The sequence below is a fragment of the Mus caroli genome, chromosome 2, assembly GCF_900094665.2.
Source record: "Mus caroli chromosome 2, CAROLI_EIJ_v1.1, whole genome shotgun sequence".
Lineage (NCBI taxonomy): Eukaryota > Metazoa > Chordata > Mammalia > Rodentia > Muridae > Mus > Mus caroli.
Window position 1 is genome coordinate 105,184,313 of NC_034571.1, and position 12,625 is coordinate 105,196,937.

The following is a 12,625-nucleotide window of genomic DNA, read 5'->3' on the forward strand; positions in this document are numbered from 1 at the left end:
AAGGAAGGGGAAGGAAGGAAGAAAGACAGAAAGACAAAATGAAGGAAAAAAGAGGGTGGGGGTTCCATGGTGTAATGGTTAGCACTCTGGACTCTGAATCCAGCCATACAAGTTCAAATCTCAGTGGAACCTTAACATTTGGGCTGAATAGATGGCTCAGCAGTTAAGAGCACTGACTCCTCTCCCAGAGGTCCTGAGTTCAATTCCCAGCAACTACATGGTGCCTCACAACCATCTGTAACGGGCACCTGATGCCGTCTAAAAGCATTTTATTGGGGAGCAATCAAATCAAGTGTTTATGAGTACTTCTTATGTGCTCAATAGTTGAAGAATACTGTACTTGTGACATATCAGAAAATATAGCAAGGGGCCTACCCTTGTGGAGCATACAGACTATGGCATATTATCACTTCACCTATGCGCTGCTTGTGACCTTGGGCAAGTCACTGATCTTTCTGCCCTGGTACCAGCTGCCCAATGGGGTAGCAAGCAGGGTGGATTCAGCATGGTCACTGAGCCTGGTGAACTGCAGATGCTGAACCTACCACCCAGACAGCAGAGAGGGCTGGTGAATGTTGTTTAAGGATCAAGTACAGTGGGGAGAAGAGGGAGGAAGTGAGTAGAGTGGCACTGGCTAGCTGGCAACACAAGCTGCTGCGGCTGCGGCTGCGGCTGCCTTTTTTGGCTAGGCCCTTAGTCTTCTATGAAGCTGCCCAGCTGTCTCCTTTGCTTTCTTTCTCTTTGGCCTCTTTGGCTGTGTCAACAAGTGTTTTGGAACAGGCCCTCACCTTGTAGCTCGGCCAAAATGTACTCAAAGCCCTTCTTTGTCTTGGTCGCATTGCTTTTGAATAATAGAGCACCAAAATCCTAGACAGCTCTGGAGATGCCAAATGAGCTAGAGATCTGGGCTTCCTGATGGATTTTAATCCTGCCTCTGCTGTCAGAGTCCACACTGTAAACATACTGGTTCCTCCACCGCCATCAGCGGTGCATGGTTGCTGTTCCACATGAAAGTATGGATGATCTGATTTTACTGGTCCACAATAGAGTCCTTCAGAATGCACACCGAGTGAGCAATGTTGGCAAGACTGCTCAAAAAGGCATCCTGTTGGTTTGGGTCGGGACTATCGGGACAGAAGCTTCTGGTCAGCGTTAGGTCATCTCCGGGGGAGTATTTCTTTGGTTAAGACATGTTTGCTAAAGGGATTCTGGTACCATTGCCAGAAAACAGTGAACTTTTTATCCCAGAAGCATTTTCTAGCTCAAGAAACACTCTATTGTCATCCGGGACGGGACAGGCTCAGCATCAGGAGGCCGGGGACCATGTGGCTGGGCGCAAACGTCTCTGGCTCACAGTTCAGTCACTGGTGTGCCAAGCCCAGGTCCCGGCCACTAACATGAGGGGGATCTAAGACTCTGTTCACTGTTTTCATATTTGGTTGAATGTGTCAAGGAAATGTTAGCATTTAACCATATTTTGAAATTACTCTTAACACTAATTACCACATGGACTTCTATTCTAGGAGGTAAACCTGTTAACGTGGAAACAACATTACTTTCTATTGAGAGCACTGTTTTACCTAAGAAATGATGTTATACAGTCACCTTACATTTTTTTTTCTTTTAGTCGGTAGTGAAGTACACAGCAAATCCTCCTGCAGAGAAAACAGGACCTCCTTAAGAAAGATTGCTCAAGGGGCTGGTGAGATGGCTCAGTGGTTAAGAGCGCTGACTGCTCCTCCGAAGTTCAAATCCCAGCAACCACAACGAAATATGATGCCCTCTCCTGGAGTGTCTGAAGACAGCTACAGTGTACTTACATATAATAAATAAATAAATAAATAAACAAACAAACAAATAAAAAGATTGCTCAAAATGCTGCTTAGAATGCATTTTGAGGCTCACAGAAAGGAAAGGTCTAAGAAAAGAAAATCCCCAAGACTTCCTTGCCTCAAAATGTCTAATTATTGGGGTCACCTTTCCGCAGAGCCTACATGGTCACTGGCGTCTGAGGTATATAACCTTCCTGTTTGTTTCTAGGTGTCTTAATTATAAGACAAGATCTCACTGGTGTGGTGGCCCATGCCTTTCATTTCTTCACTCAGGAGGCAGAGGCAGGCAGATCTCTATGAGTTTGAGGTCAGCCTGGTCTACAAAGTGAGTCTTGGGCCAGCCTGGACTACATAGTGAGTTTTTTTGTCTCAAAAAGAAGAGGGGTGCTGGAGAGATGGCTCAGCGGTTAAGAACACTGACTGCTCTTCTGGAGGTCCTGAGTTCAAATCCCAGTAACCATATGGTGGCTCACAATCATTCATAATGAGATTTGATGTCCTCTTCTGGTATGTCTGAAAACAGCTACAGTGTACTTACATATAATAAATAAATAAATCTAAATGGAAAAAAAAGTAGAGGAGGAGGGTGGGGAGGAGAATGAAAAGTAGGGGAGGCTGAAACTTACACAAAGCTCAATGCCCCTTTTTTAAATTTCTTTTTACACCCCATATTCCATTTCCTGCCCCCCTCCATCCACCCTCCAACTGCTCCACATCCCACACCTCCACCCCACCCAACGCCCCATCTCCCACCCCACCTGACCTCTAAACTCCCTGGGGCCTCCAGTCTCTTGAGGGTTAGGTGCATCATCTCTGAATGAACAAAGACTCAGAAGTCCTCTAGTGTATGTTTGTTGGGGGCCTCATATCAGCTGGTGTATGCTGTCTGTTTGGTGGTCCAGTGTTTGAGAGATCTTGGGAGTCCAGACTAATTAAGACTGCTGGTCCTCCTTCAGAATTGCCCTTCTCAGCTTCTTCCCAACTTCCCTAATTCAACAACAGGGGTCAGCTGCCTCTGTCCATTGGTTGGATGCAAATATCTGCATCTGACTCTACCAGCTGCTTGTTGGATCTTTTGGAGGATATTGATAGGTCCCTTTTTTGTGAGCACTACATAGCCTCAGTAATAGTATCAGGCCTTGGGATCTCCCCTTAAGCTGGATCCCACTTTGGGCCTGTTGCTGACCTCCTTTTCCTCAAGCTCTTCTCTATTTTTGTCCCTGAAGTTATTTCCAACAGGAACAATTATGGGTAAGAGTTTTGACTCTGGGATGGCAACTCCATCACTCTACTTAATACTCAGTCATTCTACTGCAATTGGATCCCACTTTGGCTACCTGAAGACCCAGCTATATCACTCTTGGGAATATACCCAAAAGATGCCCCACCATGCCCAGGGGCACCTATCCCACTATGTTCATAGCAGGCTTATTTGTGGTAGACAAAAGCTGGAAACAACCTAGATGTCTCACGACAGAAGAATGGATACCAAAAATGTAGTTCATTTACACAATGGAATACTACTCAGCTATTAAGAATGAGGACATCCTGAGGTTTGCAGGCAAATGGATGGAACTAGAAAATATCATCCTGAGTGAGGTAACTCAGACCCAAAAGGATGTGCATGGTATGTACTTACTAATAAGTGGATGTTAGCCAAAAGGTGGGGGGGGGGAGTACAGAATACTCAAGATACAGTCCACAGAACTCAAAAGGTCAACAAGCTGAAGTGCCCAAGCGAGGATGCTTCAGTCCCACTTGGGAGAGAGAAGAAAGCAATCACAAGTATGGAGGGAGGAAGGGATCTGGGAGGAAAAGTAGATGGGAGGGGGGGAAGAAGGGGAACCTGATATTGGTATTGGGTGAGGGAAAAGGACTGAAGCCCTGAGGGCCAGCAGAAAGAATGAAAACAGGCAACCTCAGGAAATAGGAAGTTGGAGGGACCCTCCAGAATGCACCAGAGACCTGGGAGGTAAGAGATTCTCAGGAATCAAAGGGAGGGACCTTAGATGAAATGTGGGACAGTAGGGAGAAGGAACTTATAGAGCCCACCTCCAGCAGGAAGACAGGGCATCAAGTGAGGGATGGGGTTGCCACCCCCCAGTCACAACTCTGACCCATAATTGTTTCTGTCTGAAAGAATTACAGGAACGGAAATGGAGAGAAACCTGAAGAAAAGAAGGTCAATGACCTTTTATAGTACATACTTTACCTTGTCTTAAAAGTAAGCAACTAGGCCGAGGACCCTGGGTTGGGAGTTTGCCTGCCATGGCTCTACTCACTGTGGCAGCCCAGCTCTTGGGAGCCAATGGAACGAGTGGGGCCGACCACAGCGAGCAACCTTCATTCCCAGCAACCACATGATGGCTCACAAGCAGCAGTACAGCTACAGTGTACTCATATACATAAAAAAAATTTTTTTAATTAAAAAAATTTTTAAGTTTAAAAAAAAAACAAAAAACGACCAGAAGTAAATGTTTAACTTGACACTTATTGTAGGTTCTAGAGTCTAAGAATTAGATGTTTATGTCAACAGGAGCAATTTCCTTTTGTGGAAAAAGCGTATATGACTGTCCTACCTTTGAGTAGAAAAAAAAAAAAAAAACAGCTACCAAAGCACACCTCTCGTCCGTCCCAGCACTCAGTAGGTTGAGGTGGAATTGTAAACTCAAGACTACCCTGGGCTGCATAGCAAGACTCTGCCTCAAAAGAAGAAAAGAAAAACATGGAGAAAATTTTAGTATTTAGACTTTCATGAAATTCTTCGGTAAATAATAATAATATAAAGAGGGTCACATTCACTTTATTGTGCTCATCGAACGATGAGCTCATGTGCAAAAATATGACTCTTTGTTTTGAAATTAAGTGGAATAGTTTCAATAGTATCAAGGAAACAACTGGCTGCAGAGATGATGAATAGAACTCCACCTCAGTACTAAATTAGGACAGTTAGGTTAATAAAACTGAGTTAATTTTATAAATCATATAGAAGAGCAATTGAGTTCAGAAACTGAAAGAATAAAGGATTGAATGAATAAATATAAATAAGTAAACAAGTGAGCTGTTTCTTCCTATTATCATGCCTTCTTACTTCTCCACTAAAAATAGAATCTCAGTTGTCTAGTGAGACCTGCTTGGTGGTTAAAAATATGAACTGTATATATAACCTGTCTAGGTTTAAGCCCTAACCTTATCATTACTTTCATGACCTTGAGCAAGTTACACATGCTGTGTGCCTTGTTTCCTCACTTTAATTACTGTTCTCACTTAGTACTTGCTGTAAACCACACAGACCAACTCCATGAACATCAAACAACCCCATTTTTAAGTGATGCAACTATCCCCATGTAGTGATGGGAATTGAAACCACTGGGTTCCGTAATTTGTTCACATTATTAGTATGTACAGGAGATTTGAACCTGTATGTCTTGGTGCCACCTAGCAGCACTGTTCCAAACACAGCCAGACAATTAGTATAATGTTGATAATGATGATGTTTCAATGATGATGTTGGTGATGTTTGATGGTGATGGTGGTGGTGGTGGTGGTGGTGGTGGTGGAGGTGGAGGTAGAGGTGGTAGTGGTCGAGGTGGAGGTGGTGGAGGTGGTGGTGGTTGATCATGGTGGTGGTACTGCTGCTGTCAGAATAAGAATATAACTAAGCAATTGGGAGATAATTTCCAAGCACAGAGGATCTCTTTTCTTCATCTGCATCATTCCCCTTCTGTCCTAAATATTAGATAATCAATCTGCTCTATCTCCTCTTGTGATAAGATATCAACTACCTCTTGACCACTGTCTTGGGGTCCAAGTGCTACACAACTGAAGTCTGTAGTTGTAGTCCTTTTGTTGGGGTCAAACAAATGAGATTTACCCTAAGTACTGCCATTTCGTTTTCAGACTCCACTTTGATCATAAGGTAAAATGAAGTTCAAGTTCCCAGATTCTGAGAGAGATGGGGACTTTCCTCTCATTCCTCTTTTGTCTCTAAGTTCACAGATTCTGAGGGAACTGGGAACTTTCCTCTTTTGTCCCTCAAACATGATGATTGTTCTTAACCAGGACAAGAACAAATGATTCTGATTGTATCTGTACCTTGGCATAGATGCTTATGGGCCTTATAATTTTTCTGCTTAAGTAGTCACTAAGACTTAGGGACACAGTCGGTTTCTGAGGAGTGCTGTTGTTTCTGACTGGTCAGTTTTTGTTCCTTAATTCAAATAAAGATCTTGCTTTGCTAGACTCTCATGACTGCTTGGGTTGTTTTGGTTTTTCATCCCCTACACATCTAACACTTACGTGCATTACCACATCTCACTTGATAGGGTGAAGGGGTGACATCTCTTTACATCCCTTCATTCTCTCTTTTTAGAAAAATTAGTGCTCATTTGAGAAATGTATTGAAGCCATTCAGAGCACATGCTTGGGAAAGTTCTCCTTGCTTAATATGAATTTGAGTTCTGCCATAAATACCTTCAGTCTGGACACTTTGTCTGAAAATGAAGGATAATGATTCTGCATTTTTACCACCTGCCTGGTAAGTATTGCATAGTTGCTTCCATTTCCTCACAGAACTCCTCCCAGTGCCTCTGGTTCCGTATTGCAGATTCTTCCCACGCCAGTGGAGACCAACATGTACAGAGTGACCGAAACAGCACAGCTTTCTGAAACATCATAGAAAGTAGGCTGGTTGCTTCATCGGGTAGATCTGATTTCAGTGGAGCATTTCCCCTGGCTTATCCCTTAGTACAACTGTGGGTTTGATGGTAACAGAGCGTTACTGCCACCTAGTGTAGCTCTTGTGAATAACCAGTCAACAAGGTGCTTTTCCCTCCTAAGAAAAACTTGAAATAAGCCCCTTCAAACATTTTATATAAAAAGCAGTAATGGTGCTGAGATGCTCCAAAACTCACACCCCTTCCTTCCCCCCTCCCTCCCTTCCTTCCTCCCTTCCTTCCTTCCTGCCTTCCTTCCTTCCTTCTGGCCAATGATGATAGAGGCAATAAACAAAGCACAGTTAGTGCCAACAAAGTTGGGATCCAAGGATGCTATTCAGAGGTGAGAGAGCAGAATAAGCTTCCAACACATACATTCAAGTAAGACTCACCCAGGCTGTGCTGGGCCTTCACAAACTCTCCAATTTGGAGTTCAGCCCTATATGACTTAGTGCCTAGAGACACTGGCTAGAGCTCATGCCTCCTGAGTGCCTGAAAATGCCTGTTTTCTCCTTCCAGACGTACCTGTACAATATGCACTTCACCCCTTCCAGCCCACAATTAAAGGAGAATGAATATTCCTCCTCAGGAAGGGTATGTCATGTGGGAAGAATGACAATCCTTCTCGTGGGATTTTTTAACCCAGTTGTGTTATGTGAATATGCTTTTGTTACAATCCCAGGTGTGGGATATGGGACTGCTTCTGACTATCCACAGCAGCTGACTATGATTGGTCTCGTGCTCTGGTAGGGGCATGATTCTGGCAGCTAAAGACAGTTTACATTTGGAATTCTAGAGGCTCTTGAGAAGGTATGAGAGAGGTCAGAGCCCTGAGAGAGGGGGTGGTCACTGCTGCCCGTGACACTGGTCCTCACTGCTGCTGGTTCCTGCTTTGCTTGCTCTTTTGCTGCTTTTGCCAAATTGCAAAAGACTGGTTTGCTGGTTGGAGATGCCTTAAGAAAATTGGACTTGCCCTTAGGAACTGGATGCCCCAAATCAGCAGGAAGTAGTCTAAAGAGATCTATGCCCCCTTTCTCCTCTAACCTTCTTTCTCACCTACCTAGTGTTGGTGGATTGGTAGGCACTAGGGTGTAGAGAGGTGGTAGATATGAGAACCCAATAAAATAGCCCAAAAGTACGGTTACAGATCATCCCAAACACTTCCCTCAATACCCTATTACAACCATGCCTTAAAACTGTCAGGATACAATCAGTTGAGGGAAAAAAAAGTAATGTAAACGTTCATATGGGAGCTAAAGTGGCTGACACATATAAAGTCCTTGAGGAGCTCAGTTGGGAAAAAACACTTGTTACAGGATATTTGACCACACTGTGAAGCCCAAGATTATGTAGCTTACTGGGAAAACCTGTTTCTAGTTGTAGTGTGGCTCAACCCTAGCACAGACCTTTCCTCCAAGAACTTTTTGTGTATTGTAAACAAGATTAAATCGAGTCAACCATAGGCCAAGAGGCAGAGCAAGCAACCAGCTGACATGATGTAAACAGGAATAAGAAAAACAGAGCGAGTAAGAGGAAGTCAGAGGGCCAGACAGAGAGACGCACAGGAAGTGGAAAGGAGGTGCATGCAGTTTAAAGGGTTCTTGAGACACCATGGTGAAGAACTTCCTTTTGGGATGCTGGCTGTGGAGGAAGGTCAGCTGGGTGCTTTCTCTGCTTCTCTGAGCTAGCAGGCTTTCACCCCAGCATCTGACTCCCGAGTCTTTATTAATAAATGGAACATTGATTTTGTTAAAATCACACTTTACAGGTTCTCGCTCCCCTTTGTTGGGTATTTCAGCTAATGTCATCCCCCCTGGGTCCTGGGAGCATCTTGCTTTCCTGGCATCTGAGACTTTCTAGTGGCTACCCCGCCCCCCCCCGTTCCCCATCCCCCCCACTGCTACACATCTCCATTCACATTCTGGCTCACCCAGCAGGACCTGAGTTCAAATCAGTGGCACCCACATAAAAATCTGGACAGGGCTACAAACACACCTGTTAACTCCCACACTGGGAGGGTAGGAGGCAGAGAAGGGGGTTGGGGGTTCCTCTGGGGCTTTCTAGCTGCCAGCCTACTCCTACATTCAATGAGAGAACCTAGTCCAAAAGAATATATGGAGAGTGACAGAGCAAGATATCTGGCATCCTGTTCTGGCCTCCAAACTCTTATATGGGTGCATGCACCTGGACACATGTGCAAATATATACATACACCCTACACACACTCACACACACATAAGCTATATGGGAGGACTGGTGAGAGAGTGAATATTATCAAAACATTATATAAAGCTCTCAAATAGTAAACATTATTTTTAAAAATTAATTTTTGGGGTTTTTTTGTCTTTGATTTAGTTTGGTTTAGGTTTTTTGTTTGTTTGTTTGTTTGGTTGGTTGGTTGGTTGGTTTGGTTTGGTTTGGTTTTTTGGTTTCTGAGACAGGGTTTCTCTGTATAGTCCTAGCTGTCCTGGAACTTGCTCTGTTGACCAGGCTGGCCTTGAACTCAGAGATCCACCTGCCTCTGCCTCCCAAGTGCTGGGATTAAAGGCATGCACCACCACAGCCCAACAATTAATTCAATTTTTATTTACAGATAATAAAAAAAGTGCTTACAGTATTCCCTTTTCAACCCTTGCCCAACAGAATGAACTTTTTCAATGAGCAAAGCAAACCATGCTTTGTCTGTGCTCTGTCCTAACCTAGCTACCTCCAACCCTTACACTGGCCGTGGCTACTAAGAAGATAGAAGATACATTTCCGAAGTTGAGAGTCAACTTCCCTACTGCATCCTGCTGGTGGGAAAATAGTAGTGGCTGCTGAGGGACTGTTCGCTGTCCTGATGTCCCTGGACAGACCAGCTTCTCTGCACAACTGGGCATGGCCAGTGGGTCCTATCTTCCTTACAGCCTCACAGTGAGATCCCAAGATGGATCTGTGCAGTTTTTCACTGGGCAATATTTGGATGATCAGGTCATTCTTCAATTTGACACAGAAAACAACAGGGCAATGCCTTGGGCACTGTGAACAGAAACACCTGGGCACAGACACTCGGAACACTGAGTCCCAAGAGTTGACCAAGAATGAGGAAAAAACTTCAGAGTAGCACTGGCAGATGGCCATGCTCTGGGGGGAGCACGAAAGAGGTGTCTGTGGGCAGAGCAAAAAGATGTGAGGGTTTCCCTGGAAGGGTGGGGTAGAGATCAGACTCTTCTCTGTGTTTTCAACTTGCAGTGGGTGGAGGGGGATAAGAAAGAAAGTCTGCAGAACTCACCCAGAAGTGGATTATGACTCAGCAAGCACAGCGGGTGGGGGGCACAGAGGGGAACTAACAGGGATCAGCTCTGGGATGAAGCTTCTCAGTTAGGGAAAGACGGGGGAAGGGGTGCAAAAGGTCAGAGCAATCCCAGCTGAGTGGGAGCCCCATTCTGTCCAGAAGATTTGAGGCTACAAGAATCAAGAGGAAAACTAAAGTAGGGGCTTCTGGGATTTCCGGTATGGTAGAAAGTCTGCTTTCTCCTATCTCCATCTTTCCGATGACCATACTCACCACATCTAGATGTTGCTCCATCTGCAGCTCCTCCACGAGAAGAGTCCAGAAGGACTAGGACGTGGATGTCATTTGAAGTAAATCCTAATAGGCTCATGTCAAGGACAACTGTGTGGAAGAATCCAGAGATCTTGTCTTCAAGAGAGCTTCAAAAAGGTAACGGAGTCCCCAGCCATGACTGTGACCTGCAGCATGGCTGTGGAAAGCATCATCAGCATCACATGTTTGGGTCTCCAACTTCCAACCTCAGAATCCCTCTCTGACCTGCACCCTATGTAGCATGGGCATATAGCCTGATGGTGTCTTGCTCTATTATAATAGGATCAACAAGATCTGAATGACCATTGGGGTTCCCAAAGAGGCGCTGGTTCAGTTGCCATGTGGACTACAGTGAAGGAAGCAGGCCTGTAGGAAGGCTCTGGTACTGGTGCTTCAGAGTTGAGGTCTATGCCTGGTCTTCATGGTGGCTGCTTTTTTTTTTTTTAACTAGACAATTAAGCAAACTTTTATTGAAGCTTACATTGTGGTACAGAAATACATTTCAGCTGATTAAAAGTCCAACACCAACAAAGAGAAATTATGGCACCAAAACTTCCCCACCTGTAATTAGACTAGATCACTAGTTTACCTACAGTTGTTCTAGGCTTTGTTCCACACAAACCTATGCAATTCTCAACATTAGGATTCTTAATTTAAGATGGGGAAATCAGACCTCAAGCCAAAATCTACTGGGTTACGAAATCCAGCTTAAATAAGCACTGGCCCTCCAAATAGCAATTCAAAATAGGTGCTGTGCTCATTACCGAATCAGACAGATAAAGCTGACCGAAAGCTTCCCCAAAGAAGCCTTCAATCAACACCGTGTAGAAAGAGTCCAGACAGTGTTCCAACCACTTGATTTCAAACCAAGTAGACTCTATTTAGAAACACTAAAAAAGTGTTTCGTTATAAATACGGAAGGAACAAAACATCACTGCATCAGTCCAGAAACTACCAAGAAAACAGGAGGGCAATAAATAGGGAGTTTAGTCCAGTTTGCTCTTTTCTGTTTAAGTCCCACCAACATGCCGACTCTTCAACGCCCATTATTTCTAGTGCCATTAAATAGATTCAGAATATTGCGCCGTTCCATACATTCATACACTCACTATCTGGCTGAGTAACCTGGAGAGGCCTCCTCCCTCTGGTCAGTCATTCATCTGATCATCTGAAGGCCATGGTGAAAGGAAGACTAGAGACCAGCCGACAGCAGGACAAATGGAAACCACAGATTCTCCTTCGAATTAAAATCTCCTTTAGTAAAACCTGGTGGCAACGGCAGCACTTACTGAGGTCAGAATGCTTAGGACTACATTTCTGCTTTGACATTCCTATCACTTAGTAAGTTAGTGAAGGCATGGTAGGCACTCGATTAACGCTAATTAAGGTGTACTGCACAGCCTATCATTTCCATGGAGTTTTCTTTAATGGGTTCTCCTTGCTCATCGCCCCGGAGACTGAGTTCTTTTCATTTGATACATTCAGTTTTGTCATTTATCTTCCACAGAAGTTCATGCCAATAAAGAGACCACATTCTTATGTCTTAGGAAAAAAAATTAAGCAAGGGACCATCTCCAAACTCTCATCTGGGGTGTAAAATTATAATATAAGCCCACAGTGTAACAGTGTATTGCTTCATCAAAGGTGGTGGAAAAACCATAGGACTCTAAATGCAGGAGCAACTATTAAAACAGCAGAACATAGAACAAGCAACTGGAGTCATTTTCTTACAAAGATTCAACTTGTGGAAGAAAAACTTTAATTGCCATTGCATAAAACACCTGTATGAAGTACAAATTGGTTTTGAGTAATATTAGTAGAGAATATGCCCTAGAAAGTGGAGATAACTGGATGTAAAAACTCTGGCAGCAATTTAATAGAACAGTCGCAGATATCAGCTGAGGCCACATCTAATGGAGACGAAAGCCTTGTCTGTGGGGAATTTTGGATGATGCCTGCAGAAATATTACACTGTGCATAAACCAAATTGTATCATTTTCACAAGTGTCGTAAAGATTCATACAGTCAAAGGTCTTTTCTACATGCACTTCAGTTCCACAGCAAGAGTGGCATAGAACACCTAAACACAGAAGAAAGCATTCATGCAAGATACCTAACTCCTTGATATAATAATGCATACACTTCAAAATGATTACGCGGGGGCTGGAGAGATGGCTCAGCGGTTAAGAGCACTGACTGCTCTTCCGAAGGTCCTGAGTTCAATTCCCAGCAACCACATGGTGGCTGACAGCCATCTGTAGTAAGATCTGCTGCCCTCTTCTGCTGTGTCTGAAGACAGCTACAGTTTACTCATATAATAAAATAAGTAGATTTTTTTTAAAAATGATTACACTATCATTACACCTAGGACTTTCTGCAACTACGAGGTGGTGGTCATGGTCAGCATGGCCCTCAGGATCAGCATCTAGAAAGCAGCCCCCACCTCCTGTGTGGCTTCTCTTTTTGTGTTTTTTCTTCTTCGTTTTTCCTAA

The 12,625-nt window shown here is 44.0% G+C and overlaps 1 pseudogene; it reads right to left on the reverse strand.

The window, feature by feature from the left end:
• Positions 1–509: 509 nt before the first annotated feature.
• Positions 510–4,194, reverse strand: LOC110306879 (annotated as a pseudogene).
• Positions 4,195–12,625: the final 8,431 nt, after the last annotated feature.